Below are 17725 nucleotides of genomic sequence, written 5' to 3'. Positions count from 1 at the left end.
AGAGCAACAGTGCCAGTGGCTCTTTTTTTTCTCTGTGCTCAAACGCAGCCAGACACACACTTCCCCTTTTCTTATGCTGCTGTATCCAATGTCACTAAAATCATGTATCTGAAAACAAGTATGTCACAGCAAAAATGATAGATACTAGGTTTGAGCGACTTTTCCTTTTTTGAGGTCGAGTCTGGTTTCGTGATACCCGACTTTCTCAAAAGTCGAGTCGAGTGAAATTGGCCGATTATCTTGAAAAGTCGGGGTTGGGGCATCGGCCAAAACACGAAACCCAATGCAAGTTAATGGGAAATCTCAATATATTTATATTTACTTCAGCGCGATAATGCACAAAAGCCGGTAATTCAATTGCTGGCTTTTCATTTCTCCTTCCTAAACCCGACATGATATGAGACATGGTTTACATACAGTAAACCATGTCATATTCCCATTTTTTTTTGCATATTCCACACTATTAATGTTAGTAGTGTGTATGTGCAAAATATGGGCGCTGTAGCTATTAAAAGGGTTAAATCGCGGAAAAAATTGGCGTGTGCTCCCGCGCAATTTTCTCCACCAGAGTGGTAAAGCCAGTAACTGAGGGCAGATATTAATAGCCTGGAGAGGGTCCACAGTTATTGCCCCCCCCCCGGCTAAAAACATCTGCCTCCAGCCACCCCAGAAAAGGCACATCTGGAAGATGTGCCTATTCTGGCACTTCCCGTGTAGTGGTGGGATATGGGGTAATGAAGGGTTAATGTCACCTTGCTATTGTAAGGTGACATTAAGCCAGATTAATAATGGAGAGGCGTCAATTATGACACCTATCCATTATTAATCCAATTGTATGAAATGATTAAAACAAACACACACACACACACATTATTACAAAGTCTTTTAATGAAATAAAGACACAGGTTGTTATAATATTTTATTAGACTCTTAATCCACCTGAAGACCCTCACTCTGTAACAAAGGATAAATAAAAAAACAACAATATCCCATACCTTCCGATGATCTGTCACGTCCCACGCTGTAAATCCATCTGAAGGGGTTAAATAATTTTACACCCAGGAGCTCTGCTAATGCAGCTGTGCTCGTGGCTGTAAAACCCCAGCGAATGAAGGTAATGTAGGTCAATGACAATTAACCCTTCATTACCCCATATTCCACCGCTGCACGGGAGTGGGAAGAGAGTGGCCAAGTGCCAGAATAGGCGCATCTTCCAGATGTGCCTTTTCTGGGGTGGCTGGGGGCAGATGTTTTAGCCAGGGGTGGGCCAATAACCGTGGACCCTCTCTAGGCTATTAATATCTGCCCTCAGTCACTTGCTTTACCACTCTGGTGGAGAAAATTGCGCGGGAGCCCACGCCAATTTTTTCCACGATTTAACCTTTAAATTTAATAGCTACAGCGCCCAAATTTTGCACATACACACTACTAACATTAGTAGTGTGGAATTTGCAAAACAAATGGGGATATGACATGGTTTACTGTATGTAAACCATGTCTCATATCATGGTGGGTTTAGGAAGGAGAAATGAAAAGCCGGCAATTGAATTACCGGCTTTTCTGCAATATCGCACTGAAGTAAATATAAATATATATATATATATATATACAGTTAGGGCCAGAAATATTTGGACAGTGACACAAGTTTTGTTATTTTAGCTGTTTACAAAAACATGTTCAGAAATACAATTATATATATAATATGGGCTGAAAGTGCACACTCCCAGCTGCAATATGATAGTTTCCACATCCAAATCAGAGAAAGGGTTTAGGAATCATAGCTCTGTAATGCATAGCGTCCTCTTTTTCAAGGGACCAAAATTAATTGGACAATGGACTCTAAGGGCTGCAATTAACTCTGAAGGCGTCTCCCTCGTTAACCTGTAATCAATGAAGTAGTTAAAAGGTCAGGGGTGGATTCCAGGTGTGTGGTTTTGCATTTGGAAGCTGTTACTGTGAGCAGACAACATGCGGTCAGAGGAACTCTCAATTGAGGTGAAGCAGAACATCCTGAGGCTGAAAAAAAAGAAAAAATCCATCAGAGAGATAGCAAACAGGCTTGGAGTAGCAAAATCAACAGTTGGGTACATTCTGAGAAAAAAGGAATTGACTGGTGAGCTTGGGAACTCAAAAAGGCCTGGGCGTCCACGGATGACAACAGTGGTGGATGATCGCCGCATACTTAATTTGGTGAAGAAGAACCCATTCACAACATCAACTGAAGTCCAGAACACTCTCAGTGAAGTAGGTGTATCTGTCTCTAAGTCAACAGTAAAGAGAAGACTCCATGACAGTAAATACAAAGGGTTCACATCTAGATGCAAACCATTCATCAATACCAAAAATAGACAGGCCAGAGTTAAATTTGCAGAAAAACACCTCAAGAAGCCAGCTCAGTTCTGGAAAAGTATTCTATGGACAGATGAGACAAAGATCAACCTGTACCAGAATGATGGGAAGAAAAAAGTTTGGAGAAGAAAGGGAACGGCACATGATCCAAGGCACACCACATCCTCTGTAAAACATGGTGGAGGCAACGTGATGGCATGGGCATGCATGGCTTTCAATGGCACTGGGTCACTTGTGTTTATTGATGACATAAGAGCAGACAAGAGTAGCCGGATGAATTCTGAAGTGTACCGCGATATACTTTCAGCCCAGATTCAGACAAATGCTGCAAAGTTGATTGGACGGCGCTTCATAGTACAGATGGACAATGACCCCAAGCATACATCCAAAGCTACCCAGGAGTTCATGAGTGCCAAATAGTGGAACATTCTGCAATGGCCAAGTCAATCTCCAGATCTAAACCCAATTGAGCATGCGTTTCACTTGCTCAAATCCAGACTTAAGACGGAAAGACCCACAAACAAGCAAGACCTGAAGGCTGCGGCTGTAAAGGCCTGGCAAAGCATTAAGAAGGAGGAAACCCAGCGTTTGGTGATGTCCATGGGTTCCAGACTTAAGGCAGTGATTGCCTCCAAAGGATTTGCAACAAAATATTGAAAATAAAAATATTTTGTTTGGGTTATGTTTATTTGTCCAATTACTTTTGACCTCCTAAAATGTGGAGTGTTTGTAAAGAAATGTGTACAATTCCTACATTTCCTATCAGATATTTTTGTTCAACCCTTCAAATTAAACGTTACAATCTGCACTTGAATTCTGTTGTAGAGGTTTCATTTCAAATCCAATGTGGTGGCATGCAGAGCCCAACTCGCGAAAATTGTGTCACTGTCCAAATATTTCTGGCCCTAACTGTATATGTGTCTCAATGACATATATATATATATATATATATAACGAAACCCGACTTTGGAGAAAAGATCGCTGACCGCCGACCCGATCCCACAGTGGGATCGGGTCGGGTTTCACGAAACCCGACTTTGCCAAAAGTCGGCAACTTTTGAAATTGGCCGATCCATTTCGCTCAACCCTAATAGATACCATTTAGTTTCACTTCTTCAAAAATTGCTACTGTAGCACTATTCAGAATGCAGAAACAGGAAACTTTGCAAAAACAGATGTGACAAGTCTGATTTACAATGGATATATCTTTGCTACAGCAGAAGGGGAAGGGAAAAAAAACTTCTCTATACAATTGTATGCATTTAAAGCAGCAATACGTGACACGAACCATACAGATGAAGATGTCCGGGAGACCCGATATGCCCTTTTTATTATTCTGTGACACATGCAGATTACTCTGGGAACAGACTAATGCCAATTGCACTGAGCAGAGCTGTGCCCATGCCGCCTGAGTGAGAAACAGAAGAGTGAAATCTACCACCCCGGTCCAGTCATCCTAACTGGCTCTCCGGCACTTCGGGAATCTGCAGTAGCCCTCTAAGTTATCACTACCTGTTCATGGAGCCTGGGACCACCTGCCCCGGGACTACCTGTCCCCCCTTTGCACGGGAATCCTGCAATAACTTATCAAGCAATTTGACCTCCTGCGGTCTGTTACCCAGCAACCACAAGCAAAATAGTCACCGTTCCAACTGTCTCCCGGATCTTACACAAACACAGAACACATACACGGCACACAGCAGACACTTTGACTTATATCCAAGGGTTTGGATACGGGCTTGGACTTTTTACACTACCTGAGAATGTGGTGGTGACCACACCTGATCGGCAAGAGGTATAGACCCAGACTGGGCAAAGGGGACTTTCAGGTAAGATGATAACATTTTCTTACCTTACTTATGGAGCTGCACAGTCTCCATCCCGTGAACCAAGGTCGTGGCCAACACCTCCGTCTCTCCGGTCAGCAGAGTCCCTGTGTGTTTCGTCCACGCCCCGCGAGCAGACTTTAGATGTTATGGAAATTTGGTTTGGATAAATCTATCCCTGTGTGTGCTGCGGCCGTTCCCAATAAGACTGAGTATTTTGAGCGCTCATCAAGAATGGACTGTACACCATTGTGACTGAAAAGCATTCCATCAATACTGATGATTTATTGTACATATATAGTTTTATAATCGCATATAGAAAGGAGGTGGCTAGTTAATTACCACATTGTCTAGCTCCTCTGTTATTGGTTATCTAAATATATATGGAATATTGTGATTAATGCACATATGAATGCTGATTAAGCAACTAAAATGCAGCTCTCTGCATCTAGGACAAAGTTGAGACATCTCATCAGCACTTAATGCATCTGGTGCTGTTCCGCTTTTCACGTGTCTGGAAAGCACCGAGGAACCATCTGGCCTAGCTCATGTGGTCAAATTGAGCAATTGATTATAAACTAGCTGAGTATATATAAGCTGTGGATATAAGAGTATATATGATTATAGAGGAGTATACATGCAAGTGAGATCTACATGATATATATATTTCTATCACAGTATAAATCTGTTATTGTGTGTGGATGTATACCTGTTCTGGTGAAAGCTCCGAATCATACCCATCCCTAGTGTTGATGAATGCTCGCGAATGTTGGAGCTATCTAGCGCCAGTTAGTGCCATCCAGCACCAGGCACTATCGTCTATCTGCAGGCATCTATCTGCAGTGTTAGCCAGTGCAGCACCGTGCGCAACCAGTGCAGTTACCACTGTGCTAAATCTATTTTGTGTTGCTGAATGCAAGTGGTCTAGAAGGACTCTACCCCACGTCTTGGGGTAGAGTTCTGTGACTCAATACTTGTGTTTTCTATGCAGCATTGCGGTCCTGTGACGCAACAGGGTTCGCTTCATTCATATCGGGTATAGCTAACCCGTGTGTGTTTTCATTATACTGCCATTTACTGTCTGCTATTGCCTAGCAACAGGTATCATCCTTGCACGGTGGACCCTGGGCTGCGAACGCACCTTATTCCATCTTTATAATTATTTGGTGCATTCCGCCAGCTCTAACACCCTTGCAGCTTGAAATCACATTAATCCAACAAAATGTGCATAAAAGTATAAAAGCATAAAAAATAAATAGCTATCAGTGCATATGGGATAGATATTTAACCGAAATCATGTACCGATCTACTGAAGATTTTCTGGAAAAATTCAGAAAGTCACTGGAATTCCAGCTTAGTGTGAATCAGGTCCTAGATGTCCACAGTACAAACAAAGGAAAACATTTTTTGTGTAATGCATAAGATCTTGAGTTGGTCTACACATTTTTTCATTACAATAACATCACTAGCAGCAGGATTCCGAGATTGATGCAGAATTTGGAGTGCACCATCAGCCAGGGACAGCCACATTCCTCATGCTACTTACAACCACACCCAGGATCATATTGTGGGTTGTGGACAGTAAGGCCGGCCTCACACTCAGCGTATAAAAATATGGTCCGTAATTTACGGCCGTAATACGCTGAAAAGTCCCCAAAATAGTGGTCCGTATCTCCTCCGTAGGCAGGGTGTGTCAGCGTATTTTGCGCATGGCATCCTCCGTATGTAATCCGTATGGCATCCGTACGCAGGTTTGCAAAACCGACATACGGATATACAAGGGATCCATGTGCTCAAAAAATAATAAAAACATATATACTGTTTTTATATATGTATATATATATATATATATATATATATATATAAATATATACTGTATGTTAGTGAGACACATATATATATATATATATATATATATATATATTAATATTTCATCCAGCGCGAGATAGCTTAAAAGCCGGTAATTCAATTGCCGGCTTTTGATATCTCCTTCAAAAACCCGACATGATTTGAGACATGGTTTACATACAGGAGCTGGAGCATAGAGAATAATTGGGCCGTGTGTAATGCGTGTTTTACGGACGTATTTAATGCGCTCATACGTCCGTAAAACTCGCTAGTGTGAGGCCGGCCTAACACCTAGGACCTGATTCACAGCAAGCTAGAGTTCTAATGACATTCTTAATATTTGCAGCCACAAGAACCTCCAGTAGATATGTATTTGATTTTGGTTATGATTTGATCTCTTAGGCGCCAATAGTTATTTATTATGTAAATTAGGTTACTTGATATTTTTTGTGTGTTTTTTTAGTGCATTTTTTTACATACGGTTTTATGACATTTTTGACTGTGCTGTTTTTTTCTCTTTTTGTTTTTTCATGTATGAATAAACATGTAAATAAAAATCATTTTCACATGTATTAAATAAAGTTGTTTTATTTTTGATACTTCCTGGTGTTTAGCTTTGACAAGAAAAAATCTGCACAGAACACTAACGATACAAAGAATGACAAATTTACATGGTACGGATTTGAAACAAGCTCCACATGTCAGTTTACGCAGTGTAAGAAAAAAAACACAATGGGCATGAGATTTCTATGAATCCCATCCACTTTGATAGAACTATAAGGCTAAGTTCCCAAGATGATGTTTTGGTGAGTTTTCTACTCTACGTATTTTCGAAAAAAAAACACAAGTAACCTATTTTAGTTAATAGGGGCAGAAATGCTGCAGAAAATTTGTAGCGTTAAAAACACACCAAAAACTAATCGTGGGAACCTTTACTTCTAAGCTGCGTTTTTGACACAGTGTCAAAAACTGAACAAAAACACATTATGGAAACTTAAACTGACACTTACTTATTTTTCCTACTTCCACTAAATGAACTTGAAGAATTGAATGTAGACTTGCTGGCTAATATACCGCACTCTTTCACAAGTGCCATTGTCATGAGATAACCTGTCAGGCTTTTATTTTGTGATGACTGAACAGTGCATGACTATCGTTATAACTAAAGATGAGACGATCTGACGAGATTAAAATATCTCAAGTCATTCAGATTTTATTGGAAAATTCGATTTGCAGCAAATTTATTCTCCCCAAATTGAATATCCCTTAGATATGCTCTGTGGTCTAAAGATACCCCAAAACATAATAAATGTAAGACCATAAAGGCTATTACTCACCTAACCTCTCAGCGTCACTGTGCACTGTCTCCTGTTGGTCCTTGGTAACCAATAGTGGAAAAGAATTATTTAATTCTGGCACTGCCTGGAGAGAGAAGACCGCTGAAGGATTGAGTCAGAGACCGATGTAGAATAAATGCGCTTACACACTTCTTCTCCAGGACAAATCACAGTGGTTTGTCCTGAATGACAGTGGTTTGTCCTGAAGAAGAAGTGTGTAATTTTGAAATGTGTTGACAAATAAACCGCATTTATTCTACACAGGTCTCTTACTTCATCCAACAATGGTCTCTTCTGTCCAGGCAGCACAGGAATTAAACTATTCTTCTCCACTATCGGTTATCCTGGTATCTCTGTGGGTCTGCAGCAGCCTGGATCTACATGTAATAAATAGTTGTGGTCATGCAACCCTGCCAGGTAAGCAATTCTCCCGATCAATTGACACATTTTTACCTGGATAAGACCCTATTGCACTATTGTCTTTCCAGCTCTTCCCTCTTCCTTAGGTCCTCCTCTTTCTATTTACAGCACTGAATCCCAACATCACCTCAACCTCACAACATGATAGAGGCTTGCTGGTTAGCAATGCAGACTTGCGGTGCTGGGTTCCTGGGTTCAAATCCAACCAAGGACAACATCAAGAAGTTTGTATGTTCTTCCCGTGTTTGCATGGGTTTCCTCCAGGTTCTCCATTTTTCTCCCACACTCCAAAGACATATTAAAAGGGAATTTAGATTCTGAGCCCCAATGGAGACAGTGCCAATAATGTCAGTAAAGCGCTTTGGAATTAATGGCGCTACATAAGTAAATAAAATAAGTAAATTAAAATGATTGTGCAGAAACATCCCAGGCCTAGTCAAAGCCGGACAACAAGACAGTCTAGAGCAGTGATCCCCAACCTTTTTGGCCTTGATAACTTTGAGAGAGGGTCGCGAGCCACATTTAATTCCAAGAGAGAGTTGCAAGCCACTTCCAGCTCCCGCCCCCTTTCAGTAGTGTTACTCAGAGCTCTCATTATTGGTATAATGAAAGCCAATGCTTTTCCACAGAAATCACACCGAGGTTGTGTACCAAGATACAAAGGTTCCCACAATTCCTCCATTCAGTATTCTCGCATCAATTGCTCACACCGCACTGTTGCATGCAGCTTCAAGCACCTCCTCTGACAGTTAGCATCATCCGGTCTCCAGTTTATCACACTTAAATTATCCCCAAATCCCCAAGGACAGAATACGAACACTGAAATCTGCTCTTTTGTGCACGGCCACTCACAAAATTCTGACGAGTCGCTTTTCATTTTCATTTGCTAGACCTGGTGCTAATGCACCAAGCTAGCAGGCAGCCAATACCCACACATCATGGGCCAGCGAGCCACAGGTTGGAGACTTCTGGTCTACAGTGTTCAATCCAAGGTCATGGCGCAGAGGACGTACCGAGGACCATATGGAGAAGAGCAAGAAATGGCGGCTGCTAGACAAGTGAGTACTGAGGTGGGTATTGTTATTTTTTGTTTTTAGCCTTTTACCAGTACTCTGCGGATAAGCAAAATGACACGCAACTAAATAAATTTTTAAATTTGAGTAGAATTCAATTCCAGTTGAATAATTTCACCCAACTCTATTACTGAATAATAAAAACATCTCTTGTAATAGTAGATGAAATACATCTTTAAATAGCCCCTACTCTGGAACTCTCTACCACAACATATCAGACTCTCGCCTAATATGGAAAACTTCAAAAAGAACCTGAAGACCCACCTCTTCCGACAAGCCTACAACCTGCTGTAACCACCGGTCGACTAAGCCACTGCATGACCAGCTCTACCCTCGCCTACTGTATCCTCACCCATCCCTTGTAGCATGTGAGCCCTCGTGGGCAGGGTCCTCTCTCCTTCTGTACTAGTCATGACTTGTATTAAGATTATTGTACTTGTTTTTATTATGTATACCCTTCCTCACATGTAAAGCACCATGGAATAAATGGCGCTAAAATAATAAATAATAATAACTGCACCATAAATTACTAAATGGTTGCTGTTTTATAATGAGTATATACTTTAAGCTCATTGTAACAATTTAAAATGCCAGCAAATGTATGAATAGTTGATTGTATTTGGGCAGATACATGGCCCAATGATACAGTGGAAAAATTAGTCATCGAGCAGTCAAAATGATTTAGTTACAGGATTTATAGACAGGCCTGCAAGCAGGAGACATAGTATTTTCATAGACACCTCTATGGCTTCCTTTTACCTGTGTAGTGAGAATTAGGACATATGGTGAGACTGGGTCACAGATAAACGTTGCTTTACTTAACCTTCACTTTGAATTTTGTGGCCTGTTCATAGATCAACTTTCAAAGCACTTTGATAAAATAAAAGAAAGGTCTCAGGAAAATCTAAAATAGTTTAAGGTCATACGCACAAAGATTTGATAGACAGTACATTTGATATTAGGAACTTGAAGCAAACATGTGTAGAACATTGGAAAAAAGTATCAAAAGATCAATTGACATCCACATTGTTAAAAGGAACCTATCAGCAGATTTGTTTCTGTTTAATCTGGGAGCATCATGATGTAGTGGAAGACAGCCTGATTATAGTGTTTTGCTGTTTCCATATAATTGGTCTTTCATCAGCAGAAAATTATCAGTACAGGACAACTGTCCTTGTGCCGACTAGTCCAACCACTTCTCCAGCACTGACTAGCAGCTCTTACTATATGATGTACACAAAGAGCTGTGCTGTGGACGAGGTTATACACAGATCAACAACTGAGCTCTACTAGATCTGCAGCAGGGAAAACTGATTTTGTAACAACTACTATACCAAGTAAACTAAGTCATGATGATTAAGGGAGCTTAGTCTCCAGAAATGCGTTGAGATTCTTACCCATATGGTTTGTGCTGAAGTTTGTATCCTCCAAGTTTGTGAATAAAGAAAACTTTTTTTCACGGATTGAAGCTGGACATTTTCTTTTCATGTAAATTAAATACAGAAATAAACTCAAGACATATGTTAGAGCTGATGTTTGCCATTTATGCCAAATGGAGTCTCTGTATTACTTGAATGTTACATTTAAGGGGTTGTCTGGAATGATACTTGTGTCATTTAGTCATTATTTTATATTCTCCTTGGTAATTATCTAGAATTTTGAAAATGTCCGCTTTCCAGTGTTCACCCAAGACAAACTGGAGTAGCGAGCACTTGCGCTCAAAACTAATGATGACATACTCAATATGACGACCTAATGTTATCAAATTCTGTGTCGTACATGTGGGTTCAAAATGCTCACTATACCCCTGGATCCTTGAAAGTCATAGTTTCCAAAATGGGGTCACTTGTGGGGGGTTTCCACTGTTTAGGCACAGCAGGTGCTCTCCAAACGCGACATTGCATCGGCTAAATATTCCATCAAAATTTACATTGAAAAAGTCAAATGGTGCTACTTCCCTTCCGAGCCCTGCCGTGCGCCAAAACAGTGAATTTCCCCCACAAAGGCAGTATGATCAAATAGGTAAATTCCGCAATGCAGCCATATAATATCTATAGCGCAAAAACCTAGCAGGCAAAAATTCTAATAGTAAACACCCTATAATAATCTAGCAATACAAAAATTATACTGGCCAACTAATAAACATAACCTAGGCTAAAAAAAAGGAGCAAATACCCTACAGTAAGTAAGTAAATGGTAATAGTACATGTAACTAACATACAATCCTTACCTGACACTATTTTCATCCAAAAAGCATAAAACTAATCCCACCACGACAAGGTGTACCCAATCAGAATGGTCCAAAATCTAATATTAAACCTTTCTATATGCCAGAAGGCCTCAATAGATGAGGCAGAGCAGGACCCAGGCCTGACTTTTGCACCTGCCCATGGAAACTTAGAGTATATAGATTAAATGAACAGCCCAAAAAGGAGGAGTGAAACCCCTGTATGTAAAAAGTACAACAAAAATAAAGTAAAATAAAAGAAATTAGCTGGTGTAAGTGCAATGTGAAGGTGTACATTTACACTGTGGTCAATAACAATCATAACCTAGGTGTTTCAGCTCATTTCTTTGGTTTGGCCAATTAATAAATGCCATATTAAGTAGATCATGTGACACACACCGCTCACTACACATAGTGCAATATATGCAATATATAATAAGCATGCGCAGACCAAGCTTAAAGATACAAGTCCTGCTCTGGCCCACTACAGCTTATGATGTTTGCCCTAGCCAACTCCTACTATCCTATTTTAACAGGGTAAATGCCATAATCAGAAGATGCAACAGAATGCTAATGGAATTTTGCAACTAGTGGCCATGACGTGGGATGGACTGGACTATAAGGAGCTGTGGATCGGAAGAAGACAGGCATGGAAACTATCAGAGAGTGGAGCTACTGAACACAGAAATTACTGACATGATTATCAATGTTAGAAAGAAAGGAAATCCCAAAAAGCACGCCAATCAATTGTGATTGCAAAACGTCATACATATGCAAAAATGTGCCCACAAATTTTTACTCTAAGTGATGTCCATTTCCCCACCACTGCTGCCTCAGGATGTAAACGTGTGGGCAAATTTTGGCATGTACATGATGTTTTACAATTGGTTTGGGTGCTTTTGAGGATTTTTTTTCTCTAACATGGACAATGTCAGTAGTTTTTGTGTTTGGTAGCTCCACCCTCTGACATGATTATCCATTTTAGAAAGAAAAGAAACCCAAAAAGCAACCCAATTATTGTAAACCTCATGTACAGTACAGACCAAAAGTTTGGACACACCTTCTCATTTAAAGATTTTTCTGTATTTTCATGACTATGAAAATTGTACATTCACACTGAAGGCATCAAAACTATGAATTAACACATGTGGAATTATATACTTCACAAAAAAGTGTGAAACAACTAAAAATATGTCTTATATTCTAGGTTCTTCAAAGTAGCCACCTTTTGCGTTGATGACTGCTTTGCACACTCTTGGCATTCTCTTGATGAGCTTCAAGGTAGTCACCAGAAATGGTTTTCACTTCACAGGTATGCCCTGTCAGGTTTAATAAGTGGGATTTCTTGCCTTATAAATTTGGTTGGGACTATCAGTTGTGTTGAGCAGAAGTCTGGTGGATACACAGCTGATAGTCCTACTGAATAGACTGTTAGAATTTGTATTATGGCAAGAAAAAAGCAGCTAAGTTAAGAAAAACGAGTGGCCATCATTAATTTAAGAAATGAAGGTCAGTCAGTCTGAAAAATTGGGAAAACTTTGAAAGTGTCACCAAGTGCTGGTGCAAAAACCATCAAGCGCTACAAAGAAACTGGCTCACATGAGGACCGCCCCAGGAAAGGAAGACCAAGAGTCACCTCTGCTTCTGAGGATAAGTTTATCCGAGTCACCAGCCTCAGAAATCGCAGGTTAACAGTAGCTCAGATTAGACACCAGGTCAATGCCACACAAGGTTCTAGCAGCAGACCAATCTCTACAACAACTGTTAAGAGGAGACTTTGTGCAGCAGGCCTTCATGGTAAAATAGCTGCTAGGAAACCACTGCTAAGGACAGGCAAGAAGCAGAAGAGACTTGTTTTGGCTAAAGAACATAAGGAATGGATATTAGACCAGTGGAAATCTGTGCTTTAGTCTGATGAGTCCAAATTTCAGATCTTTGGTTCCAACCACCGTGTCTTTGTGCGACGCAGAAAAGGTGAACGGATGGACTCTACATGCCTGCTTCCCACCGTGAAGCATGGATGAGGAGGTGTGATGGTGTGGGGGTGCTTTGCTGGTGACACTGCTCTGGGCCACGGGACACGCGCCAGCTCTCCTATCTTTGCAGTTATGCGTCCTTCCTCTATGCCATGCTGGCAACTTATTAATTAGGATCGCTATTCATTATATACAGACTACCTTGAAAAAGGCAATGTATGCCGAAACGTTGGATTTTTGTCTGTTATACAATTTCTGCTGGCTGCCTAAATAAATTTGGAAAATTCAGAGCAAAGACTTGTGGACTTATTGAGTGCCAAAGGTTTTTCTTTACTATATTTGGCTTTTTCCTTTGAGCACCACACTATTTGTTGAGTGCACCACTCTTGACCTGACTATTTACTGTTGGGGATTTATTCAAAATTGAAGGCATACTGAACCAGCATGGCTACCACAGCATCATGCAGCGGCATGCTATTCCATCCGGTTTCCGTTTAGTTGGACCATTATTTATTTTTCAACAGGACAATGACCTCACACACACCTCCAGGCTGTGTAAGGGCTATTTGACCAAGAAGGAGAGTGATGGGGTGCTACGCCAGATGACCTGGCCTCCACAGTCATCAGACCTGAACCCAATCGAGATGGTTTGGGGTGAGCTTCACAGAGTGAAGGCAAAAGGGCCAACAAGTGCTAAGCATCTCTGGCAACTCCTTCAAGATTGTTGGAAGACCATTTCCGGTGACTACCTCTTGAAGCTCATCAAGAGAATGCCAAGATTGTGCAAAGCAGTAATCAAAGCAAAAGGTGGCTACTTTGAAGAACCTAGAATATAAGACATATTTTCAGTTGTTTCACACTTTTTTGTTAAGTATATAATTTGACATGTGTTAATTCATAGTTTTGATGCCTTCAGTGTGAATTTACAATTTTCATAGTCATGAAAATACAGAAAAATCTTTAAATGAGAAGGTATGTCCAAACTTTTGGTCTGTACTGTACATACCCAAATTTGCTCACAATTTTACCCAGATCAATGTCCTTTTTCCCACCATGCACCTCTAGTTTACATCAAGGAGCAGCAGTGGTGAGGCAAATTTTGGTATGTACTTTTAGGGATTTATTTTCTTTCTAAAATCGATAACCTAATTAAGAACTTCTCATATAACTTAATGGGTCCCAGAGTAAAGTAAAAAAATAATTCAGACAAAAGTCCACAAAATCACAGGATTTAATTAGTTAATTTAAGTTTCATGCGCATTTATGTCAGAGGATTGAGCCACACAAAACTAAACCCTATAAAAAGTGCAGTGAACTGATATGACATGATTTATGGTAGAATGTTTAAAGGGAATATGTCAGTAGATTTCACCCAATTTGGACTTTAGTTTATACCACAACTTTAACAGAAATATGTCTGAAAGCATGGACAATAACCCAGGTTGAATTTTTGACATTCTTGAAAATCATTCTGTTTGTTTTTTTATGTGCTGCCATTGATATGTTGTGAAGTAAAGTGACACTGCAAAAAGACCAATGATATGATATAATCTTTGTTTGGAGTCAAAGTTCATTTTCATTTTTTTAACCTTCTTTTATAAGACTTCCTTTTGTATAGAAATAATATACACTGCTCAAAAAAATAAAGGGAACACAAACAACAGAATATAAGTCCAAGTAAATCAAACTTCTGTGAAATCAAACTGTCCACTTAGGAAGCAACACTGTTTCACAATCAGTTTCACATGTTGTTGTGCAAATGGAATAGACAACAGATGGGAATTATTGGCAATTATCAAGTCACACTCAATAAAGGAGTGGTTCTGCAGGTGGGAACCACAGAATACATCTCAGTACCAATGCTTTTTGGCTAATTTTTGGTCACTTTTGAATATTGGTTGTTCTTTCACACTCGTGGTAGCATGAGACAGACTCTACAACCAACACAAGTGGCTCAGGTAGTGCAGTTCATCCAGAATGGCACATCAATGCGAGCTGTGGCAAGAAGGTTTGCTGTGTCTGTCAGTGTAGTGTTCAGAGGCTGGAGGCTCTACCAGGAGACAGGCCAGTACACAGGAGACATGAAGGGGCCGTAGGAAGGCAACAACCCAGCAGCAGGACCGCTACCTCAGCCTTTGTGCAAGGAGGAACAGGAGGAGCACTGCCAGAGCCCTGCAAAATGACCTCCAGCAGGCCACAAATGTGCATGTGTCTGCACAAACGGTTGGAAACCGACTCCATGAGGATGGTCTGAGTGCCCTACATCCACAGATGGGGGTTGTGCTCACAGCCCAACACAGTGCATGATGCTTGGCATTTGCCACAGAACACCAGGATTGGCAAATTTACCACTGGCGCCCTGTGCTCTTCACAGATGAAAGCAGGTTCACACTGAGCACATGTGACAGACGTGACAGAGTCTGGAGACGCTGTGGAGAGCGATCTGCTGCCTGCAACATCCTTCAGCGTGACTGGTTTGGCAGTGGGTCAGTAATGGTGTGGGGTTGCATTTCTTTGGAGGGCTGCACAGCCCTCCATGTGATTGCCAGAGGTAGCCTGACTGCCATTAGGTACCTAGATGAGATCCTCAGACCCCTTGTGAGACCATATGCTGGTGCGGTTGGCCCTGGGTTCCTCTTAATGCAGGACAATGCCAGACCTCATGTGGCTGCAGTGTGTCAGCAGTTCCTGCAAGATGAAGGCATTGAAGATATGGACTTGTCCGCCCATTCCCCAGACCTGAATCCGATTGAACACATCTGGGACATCATGTCTCACACCATCCACCAACATCACGTGGCACCACAGACTGTCCAGGAGTTGGCGGTTACTTTAGTCAGGTCCGGAAGGAGATCCCTCAGGAGACCATCTGCCGCCTCATCAGGAGCATGCCCAGGCATTGTAGGGAGGTCATACAGGTATGAGGAGACCACACACACTACTGAGCATCATTTCTGTTATGAAAGGCAATTCAGTACTACAATGAACATAGCGGTCAGAGCACATACAGTGATCTGACAATAACCCAAAATCATAGAACGAGCTCTGAGACGTGGGAACTCTGCAGACCGCAATCCCTAATCCTCTCCAAACAACACTAGAGGCAGCCGTGGATTGCGCCTAAGTCTGCCTATGCAACTCGGCACAGCCTGAGAAACTAACTAGCCTGAAGATAGAAAATAAGCCTACCTTGCCTCAGAGAAATACCACAAAGGAAAAGGCAGCCCCCCACATATAATGACTGTGAGTTAAGATGAAAAGACAAACGTAGAGATGAAATAGATTCAGCAAAGTGAGGCCCGACTTTCTTAACAGATCGAGGATAGAAAAGGTAACTTTGCGGTCTACACAAAACCCTAAAGAAAACCACGCAAAGGGGGCAAAAAGACCCTCCGTACCGAACTAACGGCACGGAGGTACACCCTTTGCGTCCCAGAGCTTCCAGCAACAAATTAGACAAGCTGGACAGAAAAAATAGCAAACAAATAGCAAAGAAGAACTTAGCTATGCAGAGCAGCAGGCCACAGGAATGATCCAGGGAAAAGCAAGTCCAACACTGGAACATTGACAGGAAGCCAGGATCAAAGCATTAGGTGGAGTTAAGTAGAGAAGCACCTAACGACCTCACCAGATCACCTGAGGGAGGAAACTCAGAAGCCGCAGTACCACTTCCCTCCACCAACAGAAGCTCACAGAGAGAATCAGCCGAAGTACCACTTGTGACCACAGGAGGGAGCTCTGCCACAGAATTCACAACAGTACCCCCCTCTTGAGGAGGGGTCACCGAACCCTCACCAGAGCCCCCAGGCCGACCAGGATGAGCCACATGAAAGGCACGAACAAGATCGGGAGCATGGACATCAGAGGCAAAAACCCAGGAATTATCTTCCTGAGCATAACCCTTCCATTTAACCAGATACTGGAGTTTCCGTCTTGAAACACGAGAATCCAAAATCTTCTCCACAATATACTCCAATTCCCCCTCCACCAAAACCGGGGCAGGAGGAGCAACAGATGGAACCATAGGTGCCACGTATCTCCGCAACAATGACCTATGGAATACGTTATGTATGGAAAAAGAATCTGGAAGGGTCAGACGAAAAGACACAGGATTAAGAACCTCAGAAATCCTATACGGACCAATGAAACGAGGTTTAAACTTAGGAGAGGAAACCTTCATAGGAATATGACGAGAAGATAACCAAACCAGATCCCCAACACGAAGTCGGGGACCCACACGGCGTCTGCGATTAGCGAAACGTTGAGCCTTCTCCTGGGACAAGGTCAAATTGTCCACTACATGAGTCCAAATCTGCTGCAACCTGTCCACCACAGTATCCACACCAGGACAGTCCGAAGACTCAACCTGTCCTGAAGAGAAACGAGGATGGAACCTAGAATTGCAGAAAAATGGCGAAACCAAGGTAGCCGAGCTGGCCCGATTATTAAGGGCGAACTCAGCCAAAGGCAAAAAGGACACCCAGTCATCCTGATCGGCAGAAACAAAGCATCTCAGATATGTTTCCAAGGTCTGATTGGTTCGTTCGGTCTGGCCATTAGTCTGAGGATGGAAAGCCGAGGAAAAAGACAAGTCAATGCCCATCCTACCACAAAAGGCTCGCCAAAATCTTGAAACAAACTGGGAACCTCTGTCAGAAACGATATTCTC

Source organism: Ranitomeya imitator, chromosome 2 (assembly GCF_032444005.1).
Source record: "Ranitomeya imitator isolate aRanImi1 chromosome 2, aRanImi1.pri, whole genome shotgun sequence".
In the NCBI taxonomy this organism is placed as follows: domain Eukaryota; kingdom Metazoa; phylum Chordata; class Amphibia; order Anura; family Dendrobatidae; genus Ranitomeya; species Ranitomeya imitator.
The sequence above is the reverse complement of the archived record's forward strand: the minus strand, read 5'-3'. Positions refer to the sequence as shown.